We start from the raw sequence: 14,080 nt of genomic DNA on the forward strand, positions 1-14,080 counted from the left end.
GCTATCCTCTGCCAAGTAATAAAACTAAAACTTTCCTAATGCTTCCATATTGTTTTCAGATGGTGCAGCCAACATAGATCCATTCTGAGCGAGTTGTCAACCCACTTGCTTCCCAGCAGTATGAAAGAAGAAAAGCTATATAAACAAACCCTAATTTGGGGAGAAATGGAGTGAGAAACCAGTTTCTGGGAGGTAAGACAGTTGTCAATTGGGGCACTGAATTGAAGAACATCTGGTTCATGTGTTTCCAAGTGTATATTACTACTTGATTGGGTAACGAACTATGCTTGTAATAATAATGCCTCAAGGCAGATAGGACAATTTCCAGTCGGCTAGGACTGGGAAATAAACAATGTACAGAGTGTATCTCTTATCCACTCCAATATTTATAAGTGCTGTGGTGTTCATTAGTGTGGTGATCATTCTTACATGATTTGAAGAACTACACGCAAGCGCCCTGATTACAAGCACAGTACTAGATTCTGATCTTTTTGCAAACATGTGTTTGCACAGGGACAGTGGCTTAACAAAACTTGAGGGGGACCTACGCAAAGGACATGGAGGGTCCCTCCTACGGACTCAGGGGGGAGCTCCCATACTCTGGTGAGGGGGCCCCCTGGAGCTCGGGTGCAGGGGCCTTTAATATGCCACTGCGCAGGGATGTGACCTAAGTTGTGAGATAATTTTCGCACCCTCACAGTTTCTACTCTGATAAATGCCGGCAGATCAAACCTGACGACTATTATTGCGGAATAGACCTGTAAAAAAAGCAAAACAACCGAAATTTGGTATGTAAAAGTAATCAGCCAAACTTGTAATGAGGGCTATTGTAAGAAGGATCCTGTAGGCATGTAGGTTCTTCAATTGTTCTTTATTGACATTCAAGTAATGGCGATACAGCAACACGATAGTACTTCCTCCGTCCTCCCTTCCAGTAACTGACTACCCCAGCATTCGCCCTTGCATACATTCCACGCATTCCACACGAGCACATGCACACACGCGCATACATACACATACACGCACCACAACACGAGACACACACGCGCACAGCACCAACACGATACCACACACCCTCCTCCTCAAAGAGTCTAGGTACCCACAACAGAATCAACCTAATCTATAATCAGAAAACCGGACAGGCAACTTCCTTACTCTATCACTACGTCGGAGACACTCATCATCAACGCCGGAATGAGAGAAAGAAGGTCTAACATCACCAACATCCCCAACACCATCACCAGGCTCACAATCGGTACTACAACTACCTGTACTACAACTACTTGCATCACTAGATAACTCCAATTCTTTTGCTAGGCCAAAATCATCACCTAATAAATAACCGCTACAAGACCCACCATCATGATGTGCACCAACCACACCACTCCTCTCATTACAAAGACTCAATTGGCGAAAATTCCATCTTTTACCATCTTCTAATTCAACAGCACTACCAAAAACCTTTATTACTTTTAAAGGTTTAGACCATACACTTTCACCCTTCAACACTTTCCTGGGGTTCTTCACCCTGACCAACTGACCAATCCTAACTAAAGGCCAAGCATGTCTACTACCATGATACTGCTGGTTACGATCTTGATATCTCTTAACCTCGGATCTGACTTCTTTATCAATATTCCTAGTGTTGCATTGCATTTTATCATTCCTTTTCCTCAACCACCAAGGCACCAACCCAGAGAAGGGTTTCCTGCCCCTCAAGATCTCGAAAGGCGTTCTCCCTGTAGCTGAATGGGGGGTAACACGATAAGCAGTCAGCCTCTCTTGCAAGGCTTTCCTCCAAGGCAACCCTGCACTCAATGCCAACTCAATTGCTTCTTTAACCACTCTGTTGAAGCGTTCAACTTGGCCGTTGCCTTCTGGGTGATATAATGAAGATCTAACGTGTTTGATACCCATCACTTGTAAAAATTCTTCCATCTTCTGTGATACAAATTGGGGACCATTGTCTGAAACTAATATTTCAGGAACACCCTCTCTAGAAAATACATCCTCTAAAAACTCAATAACCACATCAGATGACATCCCACTTACCATTCTTACCTCGGGCCATTTTGAATAATAATCCACTAGTACAATGGCATAACAGTCCATAGATGATAAAGCAGAAAATGGCCCCATAAAATCAATAGCTACTTTCTGCCACGGATATTCAGGTAATTCTACCATGGTTAATGGTACATGTAATGGTTTAACCACTTTATCACTAGTACCACAAATCTTGCAATCCCTTACCAGTCGGTCCACCATAGAATCTAACCCTGGCCACCAAAACCACTCTTTGACCCTTCTTTTCGAACTGGACATACCACCATGTCCTAAGTGGCTTTTCTCAGCAATATCTTTCCTTAAGCCCACAGGGGGAACAATCCTGTCGCCTCTTAGGATAATATCATTGACAATACACAATTCATCTCTAATCTTAGAGAATGCAACACATTCACCACGTAAACTGGACTCTCTTGGCCAACCCTCAACTATAAAACGTTTAATCTCTTTCAGAACTACATCTTTCTCCATCTCATTCATCCACGATGTTTCAGAGATACCACTAATGGCATCCTGAGTCCCAACAAGAAATACATCCTTAGTGGTAAATGCTACTTCACAATCAGTATTGGTTACAACTTCCTTAGAATCCACATTGGGTAACCTGGATAATCCATCCGCAACTACATTATCTTTACCCGGAATGTACTCTATGCTAAAATTAAACATCTGCAGCTTTGAAGCTAATCGAGCTAACCTTGGGGTTAAGTTTTTTCCTCCCTCAGGTCTTAAAATATTCACCAATGGTTTGTGATCCGTGCAAATTCTAAATTTCCTCCCCCATACATACATTCGAAATCTTTCAGCTGCCCACGAAGCAGCCAATAATTCTTTCTCAATCACGGAATAGTTCCGCTCCGCTTGGGTCAAGGTGCGTGAAGCATATGCTACTACCCATTTTTCAGACTTAACCCGCTGGGAAAATACAGCCCCAATTCCATAACCAGATGCATCCACAGATAACACACATTCAGCCGTTGGCAAAAAGGGTTTCAGACAAGGAGTAGTAACTATCTCCTTCTTCACTTCCTCAAAACATGTCTTTTGTTGCTCATCCCATGTAAAAACTGCACCTCTTTTTAATAACAATCTCAAAGGTTCAACTTTTGAGGCATAATTTTCAATAAAACGTGAATAGAACTCTGTGAGTCCAAGGAATGACATCAATTGCTCCTTGCCAGTAGGCTCCGGAACAGCTAAGATAGCATCAACATGACTGATTTTAGGTCGGATCCCATCCTTAGATATCACATGTCCTAAGTATTCAACTTCAGATTTCCCAAATACACATTTCTCGTTTTTTATGGTCAACCCACTTCTTCTCAATGCATCTAAAACCTCAAACAAACTTTTATCGTGACATTCTTTGTCTTTCCCATATATTAAAATGTCGTCTTGAAAGACCTTAGCATTTTCAATACCTTGTAAAACCCCGCACATTTCCCTTTGGAATACAGCAGATGCACTGGCGAGACCAAATGGCATTCGTTTGTACCTGAACATTCCTTCTGTAGTAATGAAGGCAGTGCAATGTCTAGAATCGTCATCTAATACAATTTGATGGTACGCACTGGTTAAGTCAATCTTGGAAAACCAAGATGAGCCACCAACAGACGATGTAAGCTCCTGCAAATTAGGAAGAGGAAATGTGTCCACCCAGATAGCTTCATTTAAACATCTTAGGTCCACACACAGTCGTAAATCGCCATTGGATTTAAGCGAAATTACGACTGGCGAAACCCAATCCGAGCTTTCAACAGGTTCAACAATGCCATCACTACATAGTTTCTTAAGTATCTCACCTAACTTCTCCCTATAGCTGATGGGAACATTCCTAAGTTTTTGTCGAATAGGACATGCGCCCTCTCTTAATATTATTTTATGTTTGAACCCAACCATTTTGCCAATCCCATTCGAAAATACATCAGGGAATTTTTCTTGTAAGTTTGAATAAGTATTATTCTCAATGCATTCATCCTGAATAGAATAGACAGGACATTCCCGTCTGGGGTCGATTTTCATGCCCAAATCAAAAATATGTGGCCACCCCAAAATAGTTGCACCTTTGTTGGCCACATAAATTTTACCCTGGCATGAATTACAGCCAAAGGTTATTTTAGCACTTATGAACCCTTCTAAAGGTATTTTATGCCCAGTGTAACTACCAGGTCGTACATCAGGACCTAATAATGGTCTAGTAGGCCAAAGAGATTTAAACAAATCCATACCCATAATGGTGTACCATGCACAAGAGTCTACCATGACCTTTACTTCCAAACCATCAATGGTGACAAGACATGACGGTAATTTTTTTACCTTATTTGTTCCTTTAAGAGACTCGTCCTGTATACTACATACATCGCCTACAACGTAGAAAGCATCATCTTGATTATTAGCATGAACACAATTAATATCATCTTGCTCATCATTTTGTAAATAGTTAACTTTAGCTTTGAAATCCCGACAAACTCTAGTAAAATGTCCCTTTTTTTTACAATTGGTGCATATTTTGTCAAGAGCTGGACACCACTTATAATTTGCTAGATGTGTCGAAGACCCACATCTAAAACACGCAAACTTTTTTGATTCACCAGTTTTTACATAAGTTTTTTCATTCCCCTTTTTATTAGAATAAGATGAATAACTAGTCATCTTACTATCAGTCTTACTATCAGTCTTGGGTTTATAATTATCAACCCTATTCACAGCATTAATAGATGTAGAATCACTATCATTTTTTTCATTTCTAACTTCACGAATGCATTGGTCAGAAATTTCTACACCTCTAGCAACTTCAATTGCATTCTTCAATGAAGTGCTGCCAGATGACCATAATTTCTCCTGGATTTTTTTAGATTTAGTCTTCATAAGGATCTGGTCCCGCAAAACCTGATCATATGTGATGGTTTCAAATTCGCAGGTGACTGCTAAACCCCTTAGAGCGGAAACAAATTGATCAATTGACTCATCACTTTTTTGAGCCCTTGAATAAAACTTAAACCTTTCCATCACTACGTTAATTTTCCTTCCAAATCTTTCCTGCATCTGTTTGACGGCACATTGATAAGCACCCATATCACCAGCATTTTCAATTTTCGGTAAATTTTTGAATTCCCTCAACCCTACAGCACCTAATCTATGTTTAAGTAGTGAAACCTTCCTATCTTGAGAAGGTTCCTCTTCATTTAACACTTCAACATAAGCCTCAAACATATCAATCCAAAGATCCCATGCAATAGGAGGTTCACCAGATTCCGCCAGAAAAAATGGAGGTGGATGAATTGAAGACATTACAATCACAATATAAAGTAATACAATTTAACACTTGCAAAAATGAAGAAGAAAAAAAAAAAAAAATATGCTTTGCAGATACTTGCGCAAACAGTTCACCAAAGTTCAAGTTAATATTAACCCTGGGCGTAGTTCGCGTAGCCGCACTCCGCGGAGCTACGCGAAGATGCACTTTCACTCCGCGAACTACGCATAACTCCGCGAACATGCGTAGTAGCTTGCTTGACCTGTTCGCGAGCCGTTTTTCATCTTCGGGAGCGCCGTGGAACTCTGGAACCTTCTCGACACCACATCTCCAGACGTCGCCTTCCTCACGCAAACATGGATGAATGCCTCCTCAGCGCCCGACATCGCCGTCGCCATCCCAGACGGATACAAGATCACCCGGAGAGACCGCATCAACCAGACAGGAGGAGGCATCGCTATCGTCCACAAGAACACCATCCGCATCACGACCAACTCAGACGACACCCTCACAGCCGCCAAACATCTTCACTTCCAGATACACACTGACCCCAAGACCACACTCAGAGGCACCCTCATCTACAGACCCCCAGGACCTCGCACACAATTCAGCGAAGACATCGCAGACTTCATCAGCCCGCACGCCCTCGCCTCCGCTGACTACATCCTCCTAGGGGACCTCAACTTCCACCTGGAGAACAACAACGACAACAACAGCACCACCCTGCTGGACAACCTCGCCAACCACGGACTCAAGCAACTGGGGAACACCCCCATCCACTACGTCGGACACACGCTTGACCCAGTCTTCTCCTCCAGCAAGTACATCTCCTTCAGCCACTCCACCGGACTCCACTGGACAGACCACAGCTGCGTCCACTTCAGCTTCAGAAAGACCACGACTCACCACCACCCGCAACAGGTTTCCAGCAGGAGCTGGAACAAGATCACCACCGACCAGCTCACCACTTCACTGAGCCAGAACCCTCCCGCCAGCTCAACGGACCCCAACCAAACAGCCAGCAACCTCACACAGTGGATCACCAACTGCGCTGACGACCTTGCACTTCTGAAAAACCATCCCAGCAGGCCCGGCAGCAAGAAAGCCTCCTGGTTCAATGACGACCTCAAGAACTCCAAGAACTGCCATACCCTCGAGAAAGCCTGGCGAAAAAACCTAACTACAGACAACATGACCGCCCTCAAGCACGCCACCAGCTAACACCACCAGCTGATCCACACCACCAAGAAGACAGCATTCAAGGAACGTCTCGACAACAATGCACACAACAGCAAGAAACTCTTCAGCATCGTCAAAGAGCTCTCCAACCCCAGCGCCGGAAACAACAACATCACTCCCTCGCAAGACCACCAAACCGACACCCCCCACGACCACCCTCCGCGACTGGACCCCGGTCAGCACCGAAGACACCATCCACACGATGAACACCATCCACTCCGGATCACCAACCGACCCATGCCCCCACCACGTCTTCAACAAGGCCGACTCCGTCATCGCACCCCAACTCCGGGACATCATCAACTGCTCCTTCAGCACCGCCACCTTCCCGGAGAGCTGGAAGCATGCCGAACTCAGCGCCCTCCTGAAGAAACCATCAGCGGACCCCGCCGACCTCACGAACTACCGCCCCATCTCGCTCCTCCCCTTTCCTGCCAAAGTCATCGAGAAGACCGTCAACAGACAGCTTGCTGCCTTCCTCGAGACGAACGGATCCCTCGACCTCTCACAGTCCAGCATCCGCGCCCACCACAGCACCGAGACTGCCCTCATAGCAGCCACTGACGACATCCGAGCCCTGCTTGACAACGGGGAAACAGCGGCCCTCATCCTCCCCACAGCATTCAATACTTTCTGCCACCGCACCCTAGTGCAGAGCCTCAGCAACATCGGAATCCAAGAGAAGGCACTGGAGTGGATCATCTTGTTCCTCACCAGAAGAACCCAGAGAGTCCGTCTCCCCCGTACAGATCCAAGGCCACCGAAGTCCTCTGCGGCGTACTACAAGGATCATCACTCAGCCCCACCCTCTTCAACGTCTACATGAGCCCCCTCACAGCCATCGTACGCCAACACAACCTCAACATCATCTCCTACGCCGACGACACCCAGCTGATCCTCTTCCTCACCAATGACCCAGCCACCGCCAGAACCAACCTACACGAAGGGATGAAAGACGTAGCCGAGTGGATGAGGAACAGCCTCCTGAAACTGAACTCAGACAAGACGGAACAGAAGTCCTCATCCTTGGATCATCACCCTCCGCCTGGGACAACTCCTGGTGGCCCCCTGCCCTGGGCAGCGCACCGAAACCAACGGACCACGCACGTAACCTGGGCTTCATCCTGGTCTCCTCCCTCTCGATGACCAGACAAGTCAACGCCGTCTCATCATCATGCTTCAACATCCTACGCATGCTCCGAAAGATCTTCCGATGGCTCCCCACCGAAACCAAGGAAGATGGTCACACAGGCACTCGTTACCAGCCTACTGGACTTCGGAACACCCTCTATACCGGAACCACAGCCAAACTCCAGAAAAGACTCCAACGCATCCAGAACGCCTCCGCACGACTCATCTTGGACATCCCCCGACACAGCCACATCTCCGGACACCTGAGAGACCTTCACTGGCTCCCCGTCAGCAAGAGAATCACGTTCCAACTCCTCAACCACGCACACAAGGCCCTCAACGACCTGGGCCCCAGGTACCTCAACAACCGCCTGACCTTCTACACTCCCACCCGCCAGCTACGATCGACCAGCCGCGCCCTCGCCGCCGTGCCACGCATCCGAAGATCCACCATGGGAGGAAGATCCTTCTCCTACCTGGCAGCCAAGACTTGGAACTCCCTCCCCGTCCACCTCCGCCTGACCCAAGACCACCTCTGCTTCAGTAAGCAACTCAAGACATGGCTGTTCGAGCAGTAGCGGACCCCCCTCCCCCAAGCGCCTTGAGACCCTCTGGGTGAGTAGCGTGCTATACAAATATCCTGATTGATTGATTGATTGATTGCCTGCATGCTCGGGATGTGTAGCGCGCGAAGTTACCCATGAGGTTTGTCCCGCCCGCTCGCGTCCCCTTATTTCCGGTCACTACTAACGTGTTCGCGAGTTATTCTGTGCCAGATTGCAGTTTCTGCGTGTTCGGCAACTCGATCTTACCAACAAGCATCCTCGTGCACGCGAAAATGCTTTTGAGCGCGCGAGAACTACGCTACGCAGCAGTTTGCGGAGTATTCGACAACTTCGCGTTCTCCGCGGAGCGCGGAGTTGCCGAAATTCCGCAAACTCCGCGAACGGAGCGTAGTTCTTCACCCAGGGTTAGTTAATATGCAATTTTCCTTGTACAAAAAGTTCACCAAAGTTCAAATAGTGTGGAAAATGAATAAGACTTTGTACTTGTAGCAAAAAAAAATAACATCAAAATAGTACATAAGGATGTTACCCACAACGTAGAATCAACTGGATGGCCAGCGTTAATTTTGCTTATAAACGCCGTGTATGTATTTATTTAAAATTGACATCTGAACACATTGCTTAGATGCAATGTTGAACGCGTTTCTCTGATGTTGTTTTGATCGCGTTGCTCAGACGCTATGTTAATCTGTTGACGCGTTGAAATGATGAAAAAAAAATACATCCAAAATGGCCACACGTTGTGCGTAGTACGTGATGACACTATCACGTGACGGTGACAATCCGCTACGGGAAGACTAGAGGTTCATCCGCACGCGCAACTGTTCTTCACGAGTTCAGTTCAAAAGATGCACCATACGTTGCTGTAGATGGTTTAAAGAAGGTAACTTTTCACTTTCCACAAATTACAAGTTCTGCCAATGGCTACTCACTGTTGTTGTTGAAAGTCTCTTAGTAGTAATCCGTTAGTAAGTAAATGATAACAATCCAATATTCACTGGTCCAACGAAATTTTAAGATAGAAAAAAAAATTTTTTCTTTAAGAAAATCGATGTTGCTGCTGCCAAATCCCGCTCGTCGCCATGTATTGTAAGAAGGATCCTGTAGGCATGTAGGTTCTTCAATTGTTCTTTATTGACATTCAAGTAATGGCGATACAGCAACACGATAGTACTTCCTCCGTCCTCCCTTCCAGTAACTGACTACCCCAGCATTCGCCCTTGCATACATTCCACGCATTCCACACGAGCACATGCACACACGCGCATACATACACATACACGCACCACAACACGAGACACACACGCGCACAGCACCAACACGATACCACAAGGGCCTACTAGTGCTCATTATTAACTAATACCAAGGTTTATGTTTAAACTGCTGGGGGCGAACCCCCTTCATCTTTACCCTATAGGAGTATGCGTGTTTACAAGGGATGTGAAGTAACAGGTCAACCCTGATTACTATTATTGGGGAACAGTCCCTTAAAAAAAGCCAAAACAAGCAACATTTGGTGTGTAAAATACCGATTCCACATGTTATTCTACATTTGCAAGTTAAAAAGATGGAATAGGAGGCATTTATCACACTTGAAAATTCCTCAATATGTGTTGATGTCTCAATTACTTAACGGTAATTGCATTATTCTGAGTCCTACTCCCTCGCTTCCATTACTTACGTAGTCGAGGCAACCCTGCTTCACCAGACACCCATACCACGTGAATATTCATGCGGGGGCTATAAGTAGCCCCCACCCCCCTCAAACCTCCTGTATTACCACAGAGACCGAAACCACACCAAAAGGTTGGCCCAGACTACCAGGGAGGGAGGGATGTAAGTAATGGAAGCGAGGGAGTAGGACTCAGAGTAATGCAATTACCAGTAAGTAATTGAGACTTTACCTCCTCATCCCTCCCTCGCTTCCATTCCTTACGTATTCGAGAAGTACAAAGCCAAACAGGACAGCCAAAAAAGGTATGCAAAAACAAGGTTTATTAAAAAACACATGGAAAAACCACTATTCAGGAACCATAGTGGAAAGAACCCTGTACCCAAAGACATCAGCACGGTCAACCCCCTGGCCAATCCGGTAATGAGAGGCAAAGGTCAACGGTGAAGCCCAGGTGGCAGCCCGACAAATCTCCGAAATGGAAGCCCCTTGGACTTCCTCACAGGACGCTGCCATGGACTGAGTGGAACAACCCTGAACCCCCAAAGGAGAAAGGGACTCCGCCACCTTGTACGCCAAAGAAATCATAGACCGAACCCAACGACTCAAGGAAGGAGTAGACGGACGCAAACCCCGATTGACAGGCCCAAAATTAACAAAAAGAGAATCAGACAAACGGAAAGGAGCAACCCGTTTCAAATAGACCAGGAGAGCCCCCCGAACATCCAAAGAGTGAAGCCGCACCTCAGACTCCGACACCGGAGAATCAAAAAAGGAAGGAAGAACCAACTCCTGATCCCTCTGGAACTGAGAATCCACCTTAGGACGAAAGGAAAGGATAGGTCTCAAGACAATCCTGTCCTAAAAAATCTGACAAAAAGGATGTTTGGAAGAGAGAGCGCTCAGCTCACCCAAGCAGCGAGCAGAGGAAAGGGCCACCAAAAAGAAGGTCTTGAAGGACAAATGGCGCAGATCCACAGAAAGCGAGGGCTCAAAGGAAGGGGACATCAAAGCGTCCAAGACCAGAGACAGATCCCAAGTGGGAAAATGCTGCAGAGGGGTAGGAAGAACATTACCCAAACCTTAAAAAAGGTGATCAACCAACCCATCAGGATCCAAGAGATTGCCCCAAGAGCTCCGAAACGCCTTAATCGCAGCCCACTGTAAAAAAGGGAAGAAACCTTCAAGCCCAAAGCAGCACCCTCCTGGAGAAACAGCATCACCTCAAACAAAGAAGAGGAAGTAGGGTCTAAACCCCTGCCACAACACCACCGACTGAAAGAACGCCAGTGTCTCAGGTAAGACTTGTTGGTTGACTGTCGCCTAGTCGCCTGCAGAATAGAGGTTAAGCCTGCCAGAACACCTTTACGCAGCAGACCTAAGTATTCAACCTCCAAGACGCCAAATGCATCCTGACCAGAACATCCCGCTGCAACACCGGGATCACTAAAGGGGACGGAGACAGAGGCAATAACCATTCCACCTCCGACCTCATCTCCATCAGGAGAGGAAACCAGGTGGCATAAAGGCAAGCCAGAGCCACCTGAATCACCGGAGCCCCCAAGGAACAGACCCGAATAAGGAAGCGGAGAAGAAGAGGGAAGGGAGGAAAGGCATACAGAAGCCCGCAAGGCCAGGGGCAAGAGAGAGCATCCACTGCCCAGGCCAAACTCTCCCAACTGCGGGATACAAACCGGGCCACCTTGGCATCGCCCAGACAAGCAAAGAGGTCCACCACCAGAACACCCCAATGCACTGTCAGATCCACAAACAACTCCTGACGGAGACAGAAATCCACAGAGGACGGGATGGCTCTGCTGAGAGCATCTACTAGGAAATTGGACACCCCTCGAATGTGAATAGCCAAGAGAGCCACAAGATGAGACTCCGCCCAACCAAAAAACTGCAACGCCACCAGAGCCAGAGATGAGGTCCTGGTCCCCCCTATCTTTTCACGTGAGCCATGGCAGTGACGTTGTCCATCCGAACTTGAACAACTAAACCCCGCAGAAACCGGGAGAAGGCCAACAGAGCCAGAGGGACTGCCTCCAACTCCCTCCAATTCGAAGACCTCCTGCCCTGAGAGGGGGACCAGAAGCCCCTTGTCCAATGAACCCCCAGCCAGGCCCCCCAACCCGAGAGGCTGGCATTCGTGGTGACCACTACGGGAACCGGAGGAGAGAGAGAAAGACCCCCTTCAGCAGATGATCCCGAACCAACCACCAACCCAGAGCTGACCTGATCAGTAGGGACATCGGAATCGCAGAAGAGAGGGGAAGGCAATGGGAAGACCAATGCGCCAGTACATGAGCCTTCAGAGTGTGCAAATGAAACCGGGCTCATGGAACCAGAAAGACCGCGGCCGCCATGTCCCCCTGCACCTGAAGCCAAATACCCGCCACCGGAACCGGACCAGACAGAAAAGACAGGAAGCGTGATTGAATCTTGTCCACCCGAGCCTCGGGTAGAGTGACCACCCCCAAATCCATCCAAAACCAAGCCCCAACGAAGAAACAATCATGGGAAGGAACAAGGAAGGATTTCCCAACATTGATAAGAAGGATGTTCCCCCTCAAAGCGGCCAGGACCACCTCCGTGTGACTGAGAGCCAACCGGCATGAGAGAGAATGGACCAACCAATCGTCCAGGTGAGGATGGAGAAATATCCCTTGGACGTGGACCAAAGCAACCAATGGAGCCAGAAGCTTGGTAAAGACCCGCAGAGCAGACTTCATCCCGAATGGCAAAACCGCGAACTGGAAGTGAGAGTCACCGATCGCAAAACGTAAAAGCTTCTGATGCCCCGGAGCCACCAGAACATGAAGATAGGCATCCTGCAGATCGATAGAAGTCATGAAGTCTCGGGCCCCCACCAAAGGAATGATGGACTGCAAGGTCACCATATTGAAGTGAATGGTCCGGACCCAACCATTCATCCTACTGAGGACCAGAACCGGCCGGAACCCCCCTGGCACCTTCTGGACCAGAAACAAAATGGAATAACAACACTGACCCCGTTGAACCAGGGGGATCGGGACGATCGCCTTCTTCTCCAGAAGATCCCAAACCCCTTCCAGAAGAGCCATTTGCTTTGCCGGGGACTTGGGGACAGGAATACGGATGGTGCCCCAGCCGGGAGGAATAGAGACAAAGTTGATAGGATAACATCTCCTGATAACACTCAACGCCCAGCGGTCCTTCACATCCAGACTCCAAGTCTCCAGGAAAAACAACAGCCTTCTGCCCGAAGGTCTCAAGTCTGCCACGCTGTCATTGTCAGGACTTCCGCTTGAAGGCATCTGACGGACCCCTGGGACCAGCCACGGAAGCCACCCTTTTGGGTTGGAACTTACGCCGATGGCCCGAAAAGGCATTTGACGGCTGCAGGGAAGACTGGAAAGAAGAGGCTGAGGAAGGAGCCAGATTCCAGAAGCGGTGAGAGCGAGATGCAGACTGCTTGCCCTTGTAAGGCAGTGTATGCTTACGGTCCTTAAAAGCTTTTGTGATCATACTGTCCAGCTGCTCACCAAAAAGTATCTTGCCGTCAAAGGGGATCTTAAGGAGAGAGGACTTCTCCGAAGAATCGGCCTTCCTGGCCCGCATCCTCAGGTTCCTCCGAGCCAGGACTAAGGAACCAGAAGCCATGGCAGAAGAACGAAGCACATTGAAGAGACCTCAGCCAAGAGCTTGGCCTGTTGTTTCATGTGGACAAGCAAGTCAGAGCAGCCTAACTCATCCTGGATAGCCGTGCCCTGTTTCCCAAAGTCAGACACCAACGACTGAGCCGTATAAGCAGAATAAATGCCAGCACGCATGGACAAGTTACCAGCCGAGAAGGCCTTCTTCAGCGCCCCATCCACCTTTTGAAAAGTAGCATCAGCCGGAGAACAATCCTCAGGATTAATCGCCGTATGACCAATCAGGGTGGGCCACATGGCATCCACTTTGACAGAGCGAGGAAGGTAAACCTCCCCCTCCTCCAAAGAGTGCAGCTTCTGCAAGAAACGAGGAACCGAGGAGCACTCCAGATCGTGCCATTCTCCAGAAATCAAGTCCTTGATGCGCCCATGAATTGGCATTGCGAGAAAAGGGGGTTTAACATACTGAGCAAATATGTACCCCTCAGGCGCAGAAAAGAGGGAAAAAAAG

The sequence above is a fragment of the Lissotriton vulgaris genome, chromosome 10 (genome assembly GCF_964263255.1).
Source record: "Lissotriton vulgaris chromosome 10, aLisVul1.2, whole genome shotgun sequence".
Taxonomy (NCBI): Eukaryota; Metazoa; Chordata; class Amphibia; order Caudata; family Salamandridae; genus Lissotriton; species Lissotriton vulgaris.